At 38.1% G+C, this 15345-nt stretch overlaps 1 protein-coding gene across 3 annotated transcripts in view; it reads right to left on the bottom strand.

Annotated features, from left to right (window-relative positions):
* The window catches only part of COL8A1 (collagen type VIII alpha 1 chain), a 154154-nt gene that overhangs the window by 57006 nt on the left and 81803 nt on the right, over window positions 1–15345 (bottom strand). The window lies entirely within an intron of this gene.

Here is a 15345-nt window from a genome sequence, read left to right as displayed (position 1 = left end):
AGATCTGATAGAGCTTTAATTTGGCAACACTTTTGGGTTTCCATCTGACCTTTTGCTGTAATTTAATTAGCTGAATATACTTTAGAAATCATCTGTAATTTCAACTTTTCAAATCATGTGGGACTTCTCTCCACTTAAAATCAATTTTCAGATATTTAACTCTGTGTTTTGGATAATAGGTACTCTTTATTTTATTTTGGTATATTTCATAAGGACTTGGTTAGGAAATATTCTCTACACTTGTTGCTCAAATAAGATTTAAACAGGAGCAACTTCAGACATTTAGATCAGTAATAAGATTGGTTCGTCAAGAAATAAGAGCAGAACTGGGTATCCAATTCAAAATTTCTGCAATGTGATATAAATGATATATTCTGGAGTAGTAATATTCAGTAAAACTTTCTGTGATAATGGAAATGTTACATATTTCACTACTCAAGATGGTAGCCACTAGGCACATATGGCTGTTGAGTTCTTGAAACGTGGCTAGTATGATTGAGGAACTGAATGTTTAGTTTTATTTCACTTTAATATTATTTAAATGTGTACTTGTGGCTAGTGAAGAATATAGATCTAGAGTTTTTCTGTATTCTCTATTTAACATGAAATGAAGAAGTACCTGAGTGTCTTCTAGCTGTTGAATGTCTATAAAACATATGTCCCCAAAACACAAGTCTTGGGCTCTGATGTATGCGCATAGGCCTGATGGCTGGATATAACAACATTCTGAACTTTGGTTCAACTGGTGGATATTCAGACATAAATAAAGGCTGGGTTAGCCATATGTGATTTGAGAATGCTTTGTCTCTAGAAGGCCATGGGATCTCAAATTATCTCTAATAATAAAGTTCAATGATGGTAAATGGACTCAAGGGCTTGACTTTTCTAGTTCATTCCTTGTATGGTGTGATTGGCAGTTAATAAAGAGAAATATGAGGGGGATTCTGCACAAACAGCGGCTTCCATGAAAATGAAACTCTTCACAATCAGATTGGGTAGGAGGAAAAGGCTGATACACACTTCTGCACCTTTGCCCAAAGTATTCTTTAATACATATTCATTGAGCACTGCTATGTGCAGGGCACAGTGCTTTGTGTTGGAAACAAAATGTTGAAAAAAATAAAATAAAACATAGCCCCCTCCCCTCATGGTGGCTAACTGTATTAGATAATAAGATTTCTTCCAAGGTCTTCTTCCAAAATTCATTTTTTTTTCCAGGATATGGTGAAAATAAAATAGGAGACAGATACACAGAAGAGATAGAAATGCTGATCACTGTTACATGTGTATCATACATCTTACTCGTTTTATTTCTCTCTGCAGCTTTCACAGCCCTGCACCCAGTGAGATGACAAAATCAGTTTTTGAAATGCAATACTGGAGGCAGAGAAAATAACCCAAAAGACCTCAATGGCATTTTTTTTTTAAATTATTTTAATTTTTTTTTTCAACGTTTATTTATTTTTGGAACAGAGAGAGACAGAGCATGAACGGGGGAGGGGCAGAGAGAGAGGGAGACACAGAATCAGAAACAGGCTCCAGTCTCCGAGCCATCAGCCCAGAGCCTGACGCGGGGCTCGAACTCACGGACCACAAGATCGCGACCTGGCTGAAGTCGGACACCCAACCGACTGCGCCACCCAGGCGCCCCCTCAATGGCATTTTTAGAACGTGAGATGAGTATTGTCGTTTAGCATTTACTGAGTGTTTACAACATATGTTTAATATGAGTTCTTTCCTATTAGCCAGAAGAATGTCCTTTACTAGTTTTTTGTTGCTGTTATGGGATGACACTTTTTTCTTTGCCAGTTGAAACACTGTAAGAAAGAGTGCTACAATTACCATTTAAAAATGAATCAAATTCTGGGGGACCTGGGGGCTCAGTTGGTTAAGCATCCGACTTCAGCTCAGGTCATGATCTCACAGTTTGTGGGTTCAAGCCCCATGTCAGGCTCTGTGCTGACAGCTCGGAGCCTGGAGCCTGCTTCAGATTCTGTGTTTCCTTCTCTCTTTGCCCCTCCCCTGCTTGCACTCTCTCTCTCTTTCAAAAATAAATATACATTAAAAAAAATAATAATAAATAAAAATGAATGAAATTATTCAATATTTAAACATGATTGCAAGACCTGAAAAGGACGATTAGCTCCATAGGCCTAAAGTAGATCATTGTATTTTTGTTCATTTTGAAAAACTGAGCCAGAAATGTGGCAAAGTATTAAGCGAGAACAATTTAGTTAGACTTCTCTTTTTTTCTTTTGCCTCTACAGCAATTATGTAATTAAATGTATGGTTCAACCTGCATTTTTAGATGAATTTTCAAATGTGTCACTGATGGAAATTTAAGGATGAAAAGGATTAAAAAATTAAGTGAATTTGACTACAATACATAATACTCAAAGTATCTAAAAACCTTAAAATCATTTCTCCAAATATATTATTTGATAATGTCCCTGATTTTGTGGACAGGCACGTTGAAAATAATTTAAAAAAAATGGCTCACAAAACAATGCAAAACTCACAAAGAAAAAAAAAGAGATAAAGTTATATAAATACTGAAAAACCAGTTGCATATTAAAAATCATGAACAAAATTAAAAGGTAAAGCGGAGTTTGCTTTATTCTTTGAACAGTTCCAGCCTTTATGGAGGATTGAAAACATGGCCACAAGTTCTTTGATCCTCTTCTGTGTTTCCTCCCATTGAATCTGGGAGGATTTGTGTCTGCTTTGACCAATGGTGCACAGTAGAGATGTCACTATGTAACTTCTGAGCTTGGGTCATAAAAAGGCCACAAAGTTGCTTCCTTGTTTCTAAAATACTGCCTTCTAGAGTCCTGAGCCTCCAAGTAAGAAGTGAGATTACCCTGAGACCACTGTGCAGGAGCAGACACATGTTGGTGGGCCAGGTGGCAATGTTGGCAGAGCTTAGACTTTCTTCTATTCTTGCCAGCTCACTAAACATGTGAGTAAAGCCTTTTGGGGTCCTTTAGAGCAGCCAATCTGCCAGGCAAGTGAGGAGTAAGAGCAGAAAAAGCAACCAGCCCAGACCCATACAATTATGTGATAAAATAAAATGTTTGTTGTTTTAAGCCACTACATTATGAGGTGGCTTGTTATGCAGCAACAGATGAGTGGAGCATACCTTCCTGAATGTATGATGTTTTTACAATGAAAATTTAAAATTTGAAAGTGAAATACATTCTGGAAAGTTATTTGCAAAAATTGATAAAGACAGTCTTTTTTTTTTTTTTAAGACCATGTTAATAGTTGTCTTATATACAGAGCTCTTACAAATCACCAAGAAAGGGGTGGCTGGGTGACTCAGTCAGTTAAGTGGCCGACTTTGGCTCAGCTCATGATCTCATGGTTCAAGGATTCAAACCCTGTGTCAGGCTCTGTGCTGACAGCTCAGAGCCTGGAGCCTGCTTTGGAGTCTATGTCTCCCTCTCTCTTTGTCCCTCCTCCACTCACGCCCTGCCTCTCTCTCTCAAAAATAAACATTAAAAAAATTTTCAAAAATCACCAAGAAAAACGTAGTAACACCATGTAGGAAAATGGGCGATTAAGTGAACATAAAATTCACAAAAGAAAAATGAAAAGACTAAAACATATGCAAAAAATGTTCAATCTCATTCGTAAGTAAAGGAAATGTGAATTAAACAATAGAGTTAAAAGTTTGGTTATCAAATTGGCAAAGGTAAAAAATTATATTTAATGTTGGTTTGGGTTAAGTGAGGGTACAGATGGCACAAATCTTTTGGAAAATAAATTGATATTACAAGAGTAGGGTTTTGAAAATATCCTATTATTTGGAGTGCCTGAGTAGCTCAGTTGGTTAAGTGTCTGACTCTTTAGCTCCATGATCTCATGGTTCATGAGATGGAGTCCTGTGTTGGGATCTGCACTGACAGCCCAGAGCCTGCTTGGGATTCTCTCTCTCTCTCTCTCTCTCTCTCTCTCTCTGCCCCTCCCCCATACACACTCTTTCTCTCTAAAAATAAATAAACAAATATTTAAAAAATCATATTCTTTGATACAGCTAAGAATCTAGGAATTCAGGTGACAAAGTAATGAGAAATGAGGTATAATAATATATAAAATGTTTATCACAGTTTTATTTTTTAGGAGTAAAAATAGAAACAAGCTAAGTGTCAATCAGTACCATAAAATAAACTACATGCATATTTTATATTACAGAATGTTATTTAAAATTTAGAATACAATTTCAAAGGTAATTTGTTAATTCTGTTTCCATAGGGAAACCATAGTATAATAGGAAAAACCAGGGCTTTAAGTCACATAGACCAAGCTTTGAATCCTGGATTTGCCATTTACTTTTGCTGGATATTTGGAAATTTTACTTATCTCTCTGAGTTTCCATTTTCATATATGAAAAATGGGGCTAAGTAACTATTCCATTGGTGGTAGTGATAATTAAAAGAGATTACATATATAAAAATAAGCATAATAGTGTCTCAATAAGTGTTGTTACTTTTCTTATAATCCAAGGACACTATCTGAGCTCCATATCCAAATTCACATCATTTTCCAAAGTCACTGAAATCTCTTCCACTCTAGCTCCCTCTATATTTCCCTTTGTACCATCGTCCAATCCTTACACCTTAGAGATATCTCAAACACAAAAGCAAACACAAATGAGTCCATTTTCTTGCATACAATTCTTCAATGGTTCCAACTGCATTAAAAATCTATCTACTTTTGGGGCACCTGGTGGCTCAGTCGGTTAAGCGTCTGACTTCGGCTCAGGTCATGATCTGGCAGTTTGTGAGTTCCAGTTGGGCTCTGTGCTGACAGCTCAGAGCCTGGAGCCTGTTTAGGATTCTGTGTCTCCCACTCCATCTGCCCCTCCCCCGCTCAAGCTCTGTCTCTCTCAAAAATAAACATTAAAAAAGTGTATCTACTCTTGCCCCACTCTCCACACAGCAGCTGGGTGAACTTTGAAACAGTGAATCAGATTGTGGTATGCTCCCGCCTTCCCCCCCCCCCCCCACCCCCATCCCTTGTACTTGATAGCTCTTCATAGTACTTAGAACAGACCTAACCTTGTTCTTTGGTTTCTGTGCCCCATATGATTCCTACTTTGCCTACCCTCCCTCCCCCGATTCTACCCCTTCTTCCCCTTGCCCCTTATTCTCCAGCCACACTGGCCTTCCCCCAATGGAAAACACCATGCTGATCCCCACCTTCAGGCCTTTTCTGTTCTGCCTGGAATGCTCTTCTCAAGAATAGTGCATGGTTGAGGTTTTCACCATTTAAATCTCAGTGTGAATATCATTTCCTCAGAGAGGTTTTTCTTGACCATCCAGTCCAAAGTCAGTCACTCATCTTCATGTATCCCTAATCTAATCCTCTTTAATTGCACAGTAGCAGCTATATCTTCCTGACTTAATTATATATTTTATTCATTTATAATCTGCCTCCACACCAATGCTTCCTCTCCCCCCACCCCTCCTTGAGAGCAGGGAACTTGTTTCATTTGTTTACTGTAGCATCCCTTGCAATGAGAACTGGTCTGACACATGGTAGGTGTTCCATACATTGGATGCACTGGAAATACTTCCTGTACTTCTGAAACATAGCTTAGCAGTGCAACAGAAACAGCATTTGACACTTAAAAAAAACGCAGAAATTTTAAATTATATGGGCATTTTTTAAAGCTTTGATGGTTCTGATTAAAGTTAAGTACATTGCTCCAATTTTGAATAAAGAAAAAAACCACAAATAAAATCATAACAGTGTAAAATTATTTCAGGAGTGTGATGAGAGCTCCCCTGTCAAACCAGATGCTTTTCAAAGTATACCACCACTCAACAGGCTCCTTGCTTTGAAATGAAAAATACACACCTCCCACCAGTATTTTTCCTGCTGCAGAACATGTGATTTATTTATTGGATAGGGAACAAGTATTAGTAAAAGACTCCCCTTTCGGCACTGAAAGTGTTGAAAACAGGATTTCTGTTTTGAGGCTGGTTTAACACAAGCTTCTAGAATGAGGACATGTCCTAATTACCCCGCTGGGTGGATGGGAGTTAAAGCTGTTCCTCTTGTCAGTCACTCTGGGGATTGCAAGCCCTTAGCAGTTGGGCCTCAATGTCCAGGGATGATCACAAGACTCTATAGTAGTGAGATCCATTTCTATAAAATCCATGAGAAAAATCTAAATTGCTATTTATAGATACACCATACCATTTCAGAAATTATATAACATTCAGACACTCAGGCGCAAGTTTGGAGAAGTGTTTCAACATAGTCTGTCCTCACCAGTTTTGAATTTCCTCCACAAAGCAGGCTGGCCACATTCTTATGATTCTTGAAGAGAAAGGAAATACATGTTTATTAAACATGTCCTTTGGGCTAGTCTTGCTAATTGTGTTATCTGTACAGTTTCACTTAATCCTTATGACTGTGTAACAAATGAGTAAAGGCAAGAAGAAGACAGAATCTATTCTTTCACACAATGGGGAACAAAATTGGTGAATCAGGAATCAGCAAGATGAAGGAACAACCTATTCTTATCCCATTGACATTATCCCAGGGTTTAGTTTCAAGTTTTTCAACACAATATTCCACTTTACTCATTTAGGCAGTTGTACGGAGCATGGTAAATGTTCACTGATTAATAATACTATTAAATTGAGCATCTGAGTCATTTAAAAATGGTGGGATTTTGAAAAAGACAATTGGGTGAGGCAAGCTGAGGTTTCTGGAAGCTGTTTTTATCTTCTCACAGAGTGGTACATCTGATTTGGTTTCATTAATAATGTTTGGAGAACTGAAGGACCCATTTCCTTTTCTCTCCCCATCCAAAGAACGACTTTATCCTTCAGTTGATTTTTACAAAAACTTAAGATAAAACTAGGATTGAGAATTCTATTTCTACTAAAACAGGATCAATTCTTTTTTTTTTTTTTTTTTTGAGAGAGAGGGCGTGAGTGGGGGAGGGGCAGAGAGAGAGAGAGGGAGAGACAGAACCCCAAGCAGGCTCCATACTGAGCCTGACTCAGGGCTTGATCCCAAGACCCTGGAATCGTGCCTGAGCCGAAAGTAAGAGTCAGAAATTTAACCAATGGAGCCACCCAGGGGCCCCTAAAACAGGATCAATTCTTAATTATCAACAAAGTCCTGATAAATTAGAAGAGAGAAAATACAATCTCCTTGAGGTTGTTCTAAGTCAGTATTAAAGGTCTGGCCTGCTGGATCACTGGCCTTCTTTTAAGTACATTATGGTTGTAGAGACATTAATTTTCCTTTATTTTAAGATACACATTATGTCACACAGTTCAAAAATGCTAAATCTAAATGATCTGGTAGAGGAAAAGACTGGAAAGATCTAAACAGCTAAAGTATATCTGAAATCTTTGGATTCCGTTAGTTTGGAATCAGGAAAGTAGAAGTGAGAAATTAACACTTTAAGGTGTGAAAAATTTGAGAAATAGTGACTTTAGTTCAGAGAACTGGAGAGCTGAAGTTTCATGCGTTGAAACCTAAAATTAGGCCCTCATCGTGCAACTTAAGAGGTGATAACTGACAGAAAATAGTCTGATATTTTCATTCTAGGTGCATCTTGCTGATACTTTTGCAACAGATAGAAATATATCAAATATTTCCCAGAAGTTCCTCATCTTTGCCCAGAGATTATAGCTCTCTTCAAATATTTGGCATTGTGGAGCACTACTTAAACTGAACCAAAAAATGCAAAGTAAATGGATTCCTTTGGGCTAACTTTATTATGACATCATTGGATTTAATCATATTTCCATTTGCATTATAATGTATTCATATACTTATCTATGCAATTAATTGAGTAATTGATAAATTAAATATACCTCATCTAAGATGACCTACAAAGCTATTTGTTTTGGGCAAGTTTTTTGTTTTTTTTTTTTTGTTTGTTTTTTTTTTTAATGCCTTGGGTGAGTAAAATTTGACTTGGCTTTACCTCCAGTTAAAAGGTGATTTATTCTTATGTAAGACTAATGGATGATACTAATTCAGTAGCAGCCAACTAATTAAAATGATGCCTTAAAATAATCATTTGATGTACCTTTTAAGTATATGTGAAAAAACTCAAGTGTATCTTTTTAGTCACTTGTCTTATGGAATAACTATGACCCAAATCATGGTAGGAGGAAGCAGGAAGGAAAAATACATGCTGTGTGTGTTTGGGATATGATCAAGGTTCTGAAACACTCCAGAACCTTCATAGGAAAAGCAGGATGAGAACCAGACTCTCTCAGGACATCAGGACATGGCTGAGCTCCATTTCTGGTGGAAAGCTACTTACTTCAATGTTCTAGATGATAGGTTATTTTTGCACTTGAATGTGATGGTTCCCTTAACCCTATGACAATCAAACTATATTGTTCATAATCTAAGGTCAAATTTGGTTTCCAAGGGGGGAGGCTCTCAAAAACTTGCTCTAAAGTAAGCCATAACTCAGTAAGTATAGTAATAGCTATTAATTATTGAGGATGTCTTATGAGTCAGGCTCTGTGCTAAGTATATTTTACTTATATATTACATCATTTAATCTTCACCATGAGCCTAGATTAAAGCAATCTTCTTATATTTAAGATTGTTCAAACTTTAAATGAACTCATTACACACACACACACACACACACACATACACACACATTTTGAAGATAGATTATGTTTTGCTCTCTTCTCCCTCCCTAGCCCACAACAAGTATGTCTAAAAATAATTGGTGCCTAGAAAATATTTGTTGAATTAAATGAGATGTCATTTCCTGTGCTTCCCCTGAGGGAAGGATTTTCATCAATCATTTTGTCCTTTGATGTAACTTTGAGACTCTTAGGAATGAATAGACATTGGAAAAAAAAAATTTTAATGTGTATTTATTTTTGAGAGAGAGAGAGAGACAGAGTGTGAGCAAGGGAGGAACAGACAGAGAAGGAGACACAGAATCTGAAACAGGCTCCAGAATCTGAGCTGTCAGCACAGAGCCCAATGCGGGGCTCGAACCCACAAACCGTGAGTTAATGACCTGAGCCAAAGTCGAACACTTAACTGACTGAGCCACCCCTAGACATTGGAAAATTTTAACCCAATACTAAGAAACGTGGATTGACTCATCTCTGTCCTCTTGGGTCAGTAAGGAAGACTGATTTAAAAAAAAGGTTGGGGGTGCTGTGCAGGGATTGGTAAGAAGGAACAATTATTAATTCTGGTGAATATGACTTTGGTTCTTTCTGGGCTGTAAACAAAGAAATAAGGCAAAGACACTACGAACTTGATAGTCTTGCATGGAGTGTCAAACATAACAACCTCCTGGGGCGGCGGGCACTGACAGATGATGCTCTGAGTTGAGAGCCCCAGCAAAGTTGGGCTTATACACCAAGAGAAAAGAAGGCCATAGTGGAGGACAATCTCCCAAATAATTGCTATCTTGCTTTCTGTGCCTTTCAGACAGTGAATTATCAGATTTTCCAGTTGTTGACTGGACCTTTGTCCACACTGCTCAGTTTCTAATGGTTCCTGGCACCCATTATGACTTTAGGGTGCTGCATATGGGAGGACATTGGGATGACACAGAATTTTTTTTTTATTTTTAAAAGTTTTCCCAAACAAGAGATCCTAAGGGGGATTCTATGAGTGAAATGTTGCAAGGACCACAAAGTACCAGAGACATCACTACAAGCATGAAACCTACAGACATCACAATGACTCTAAACCCATATCTTTCAGTAATAACACTGAATATAAATGGACTAAATGCTCCAACCAAAAGACATAGGGTATCAGAATGATAAAAAAAAACAGGACCCATCTATTTGTTGTCTAAACCCATATCTTTCAATAATAACACTGAATATAAATGGACTAAATGCTCCAACCAAAAGACATAGGGTATCAGAATGATAAAAAAACAAGACCCATCTATTTGCTGTCTACAAGAGACTCATTTTAGACCTGAGGACACCTTCAGATTGAAAGTGAGGGGATGGAGAACTATCTATCATGCTACTGGAAGTCAAAAGAAAGTTGGAGTAGCCATACTTATATCAGACAAACTAGACTTTAAATTAAAGGCTGAAGATGAAGAAGGGCATTATATAATAATTACAGTGTCTATCCATCAGGAAGAGCTAACAATTATAAATGTCTATGTGCCGAATATGGGAGCCCCCAAATATATAAAACAATCACAAACATAAGCAACCTTATTGATAAGAATGTGGTAATTGCAGGGGACTTTAATACCCCATCTACAACAATGGATAGATCATCTAGACACAGGATCAATAAAGAAACAAGGGCCCTGAATGACACATTGTGTCAGATGGACTGGACAGATATATTTAGAACTCTGCATCCCAAAGCAACAGAATATACTTTATTTTTATTTTTTAATGTGTATTTATTTCTGAGAGAGAGAGAGAGAGAGAGAGAGAGAGAGAGAGAGAGGAAGAGAGAGAGGGAGACACAAAATCCAAAGCAGGCTCCAGGCTCTGAGCTGTCTGCACAGAGTCTGATGCCAGCCTCGAACTCACAAACTGAGATCACGACCTGAGCTGAAGTCAGAGCTTCGCTGACTGAGACACCCAGGTGACTCTACACAGCCTCTTTGAATTGAGTCCTCTCTCTCCAACTTCGATTAATCCATGAAGTTTTAAATATATTATTTTTTTTTGGAGCGTCTAGTCATGCCAGGAGCCATCACTGTCAAGCACAGTCACACGGTGTCCACCTGCGTGTGTATACGCAGCATTGTGCGAAGCAAATTAAACAGACTTCATTCCTTGCCTCCAGGAGCTCACAATAAAAACCAGACAATAGATGTGGTTAACACAATGGGGCAAACAGATGCACAGCTGTATAAACAGAGAAGTACAAAAAATTAGAGAATTTGGGTATGAATTGTGAGTGCAAGTGCTGTTCGTGAGCTGGAAATAAGTACTGCAAATGGCTGAGAGAGTGCTGGAGTCCGCGGGAGGGCAAGGAAGGAGAGGGTGACAGTGATGGAATCATCTGTTCATCTGGAACAGAATCATCTGTTTCTTTCAGTTAGGAGGCAAAGAAGTTTTCTTTTGGAGTGTGGGGAAAGGTTTTCTCCTGCAGAGGTGTTTACTCTGAGGGCACATGTATTGCTACTTAAGCCTAGTTTCTTCTAAGAGATTTGGTTGTGACCAGCGTAAAGAAGAAAAATAAAAATCTATTAAGCAGGGCATGGACTGCCAGAGAGATTTCATAAGCCTTCTCTTCCCTGGAAACCAGATCAAAAAGAAAACAAAAGCCAGAATGTATTATAATTCTACATTCCACTTATAACCAACTATCATACGCCAATTGATTTTCTGAGGAAATGATTACTTTGGGTGAGTTTTTTGTTTTCTAAGGAACCACATTTCTTACCATTGTCTAGCATTTACTGTCTTTTACATCTTTTTTTTTTTAATATGAAATTGATTGGCAAATTGGTTTCCATACAACACCCAGTGCTCATCCCAACAGGTGCCCTCCTCAATGCCCATCACTCACTTTCCCCTCCCTCCCACCTCCCATCAACCCTTAAACATTGTCAGGAGTTTATCTGGACTTAACTGAATTCAGCTGAAAGCGAATTCCAGGCAGGTTTCTACCTCAACCACCCTGGGCTGATAGGTATCTCTCGTCTCTTAAATATATCCAGACAGGGAATTTGAAAACTTCCCTTGGAATCTTTTCCAGGGTTCATAAAACTGTCAATGCCAATAAGATCTTTCCATCTAACTTAAGTTCCTTTGGTTGTAATTTAAATTCATTTCCTCCTCTTCTTTCCTCATTAGGGAGGAGAGTACCACCTCTCTCCCAACCCCCACCCCACCCGCCCATAGCCATTCCTCCAAATACAGCTGTTAAACACACACCTCAGGCTTCCTTCCTGGACACAAAGGAGTTCTGTCCCAGATGTCATCTACCTATAACTTTTTTTTTTACATTGGTTACTGCCTTTTTCTCAAGGTAAGATAATCTGCTATGATCCCTTAACATTGTGAATTTCCATTGTTGATTTTGCAAGGTTCGTTCTACAAGTACTGACGTGTTAAGGTGTCTCATTTCTGAAGTTCCAATAAGATCTTATGTATTAGGTCATAAAAATCTAAAAGAACATTGGAATTTATGTTGCATGCTTTCTTGGAAAGGGTGAGATGATAGTCTCAATGTATTAATGGCCATGTCTTAGCCCTTCCCACCTCAGGCAAGCAATTTACGGCTAGATATCACAATGTGGAAATCCCTTGCTTTTCACAACTATAAAGTGAGGACAGGAACAAGATAATTTCAAAGTTTTAATCACTTTTAATGTTAAAAAATTCTGAGTACATTCTAAGTAGTTCTTTTGTCAACAAAGAATGCTATTTCCTCTTAACTACCATTCTTTTTACTCACAATGGCCAGTGTGTGTCATCCTCTTATGGATCTCTCAAGTAACGACCTCTAAGTTCTATTCAAAAAAATTTGATTAAGGTATTACTTACATATCTTAATACAAGCCTTCTTGGGTACCTACTTCTGCTTATATGATACACTAATGTCAAAGGATACAAGTTTCTGCTTATGATAAACCATTTTTCAGTTTATTATGACCTAAATATTTTTTACAACATCATTGATACTATAGATGAATGTTTTTTTGTTTTGTTTTGTTTTGTTTTTTTAAATAGCTTTTAGTCCACTGGAAAGGAGTCTGTCTCTATCTTTATCCACCTGGTTATATTCCCCACATTGTATGCCCTGTGGTCTTTTAAAGTCCAAAATGAGCATTTTGAGAATGTGATGACACATAGAGTTCCCTTTAAAAGATAATTCATTTATTTCAAATGCTTCAGTAGTATGGAATTAAAAAAATTATATTATTGAAAGAATTCTCAAAAGTAGGACATTGAAAAAATTCCATGGCAGAAATATTTTCGGGGTGGATCTCTTTCTCCAGTTATAATATATTGAGTGATCAATTTTCACTTCATTTCCTTTTAAACTTTTACTGAACTTTGAATTAAACATCAACAGGCACATCAGGTTAGCCACACCACCTCCCTCAGTTAAAGAACCCAGTGTCTGCTGAAATGTGCTCAGGGATTTTATACTAAAGGTGGATATTTTCTTCTGCTTTTTTGTCTTTTCATGCATAGCCTGGCCTTCCCTTGTCCCTTCTCTGGCAGGTATACCTTATTTCACATCATTTTCTATGTGACTTGAAAAATGTTCTTCGTCAAATCTAATGGCTAATTCAACAGGGGAAGTCTGAATTTAATCATATTCCAGATATCAAATCAAATTGTATGAATCTGAGCCACTCTTTCTATTACAAGGTTGCCAACACTCTATTGTCTGCCTCAAACAACACATCTACCTGAGGTTTAAGCCACTGCCTTCACCCACCCTGTGGCCACCATGCTCCTCTCCTCGGGCCTCTCTCAGGCCTGGTGGCTTTTGTAGCAACTGAGCACAAAGTAAGTGCTCTGGAATCACTGGCTGGCTGACCGGTCTGCTTAGCAATCAACTGACATTTCTCATGGTACTTTTCACATTTTTTCATGTCTTGTACCCCACAGGTCACGCTACTTGTCCCTGAGTGACAGTTAAAAAAAGTTTTTATTTATTTATTTATTTTTTATTTATTATTAAAAAAATTTTTTTTAACGTTTATTTATTTTTGAGACAGAGAGAGAGACAGAGCATGAACGGGGGAGGGGCAGAGAGAGAGGGAGACACAGAATCAGAAGCAGGTTTCAGGCTCTGAGCCATCAGCCCAGAGCCTGACGCGGGGCTCGAACTCACAGACCGCGAGATCCTGACCTGAGTTGAAGTTGGACGCTTAACCGACTGAACCACCCAGGCGCCCCAAAAAGTTTTTATTTAAATCCAAGTTAGTTAACATCTAGAGTAATAATGGTTTCAGGAGTAGAACCCAGTGATTCATCACTTACATATAACACCCATTACTCGTCCCAACAAGTGCCCCCCTTAATGCTTATCACCCATTTAGCCCATCTCCCCCACCTCCCCTCCAGCAACGCTCAATTTGTTCTCTGTATTTAATCATCTCTCATGGTTTGCCTCCCTCTCTGTTTTTATCTTATTTTTCCTTCCCTTTCCCTATGTTCATCTGCTTTGTTTCTTAAATTCCACATTATGTGTGAAATCATATATTTATCTTTCTCTGACTGACTTATTTTGCTTCACATAATACATTCTAGCTCCATCCACATTGCAAATGTCAAGATTTCATTCTTTTTGATCACTGAATAATATTCCATTGTATATATGTACATTTTCTTTATCCATTCATCCGTCGGTGGACATGTGGGCTGTTTTCAAATTTTGGCTATTGTTGATAGCACTGCTATAAACATTGGGGTGCATATGCCCCGAGTGACATTTGGACTTTTGACCAATAGGCATGCCTCCTGGCTTGGTGTTGGTGTTGGTGGTGAGCAAGGGGGATGGCATATTGCATTCCCCTATCTTCAGCACTACCCCTTAAATTATGGATGGTTTAGAGAATGCTCTCCACTAGTCCTTTAATCTTGTCATCCTTTTCTTTACCTCCAGTTCCCCACTCCTCCTCTCCTGCCCTTTGTTTCCTGTATCTCCCACCGGTCATTCTTCTCCCCACACTGGAATCAAAATGAAGCAGTGAGGGGGAAATGGGGAGACAATCGTCAGCAGGTCTTTTCCCTCATTTGTTTTGCTTCTCTGAAGCTCCTCATTGTCCTTCTAAGGTCATGACTTAAATGATGTTCCCTCCACCCGGATTTTAATTCCAGAAACAAAGCTTACCTTTTCTTAGCTCATAGTCTAGTACTAGTTTCCAGTTTTGAACACATGGCCTGTTCTTTAATTTTCCTGAGACACTAACCAGTAAGCAGCTCGTTCTTCAGTGATAAGCCAATTGACACATACCTCAGGGTGATGGAAAAGATTGTTTTAATTTAGGTTCTCTTAGATATTTATGCTAATTTCCATGATGCATTTACATGAAAGGCTGCTTTGAGGTGAATATAATTCCCTTGAAATCCCACGCTGAAGATCTATATATCATTGTTTTCCTTGTGTAATGTTGTCTACTTGAATGTTGATAAAGAGAAATTCAGGTTGGCTGGAGAAGTCATCCAGAATAATATAGTATTTGTGCCCATTAAAACTTGGCATCAAGAACACATTAAATGAAAGGTATATAGGATTCTGGAGCTTTTTTGTTCCACATCTTGCCACTCACTGTCTTCTCTGATATTTCTCCACCTGTCATTTAATACTACAAAATAATATAAAACATGCTCGTTCTGAGGCTCGGCCAGTCACGAACAATAACTTAGCTTG

This window comes from Herpailurus yagouaroundi, unplaced genomic scaffold (genome assembly GCF_014898765.1).
Source record: "Herpailurus yagouaroundi ecotype Mexico unplaced genomic scaffold, PumYag 162, whole genome shotgun sequence".
NCBI lineage: Eukaryota > Metazoa > Chordata > Mammalia > Carnivora > Felidae > Herpailurus > Herpailurus yagouaroundi.
The sequence above is the reverse complement of the archived record's forward strand: the minus strand, read 5'-3'. Positions and strand labels throughout refer to the sequence as shown.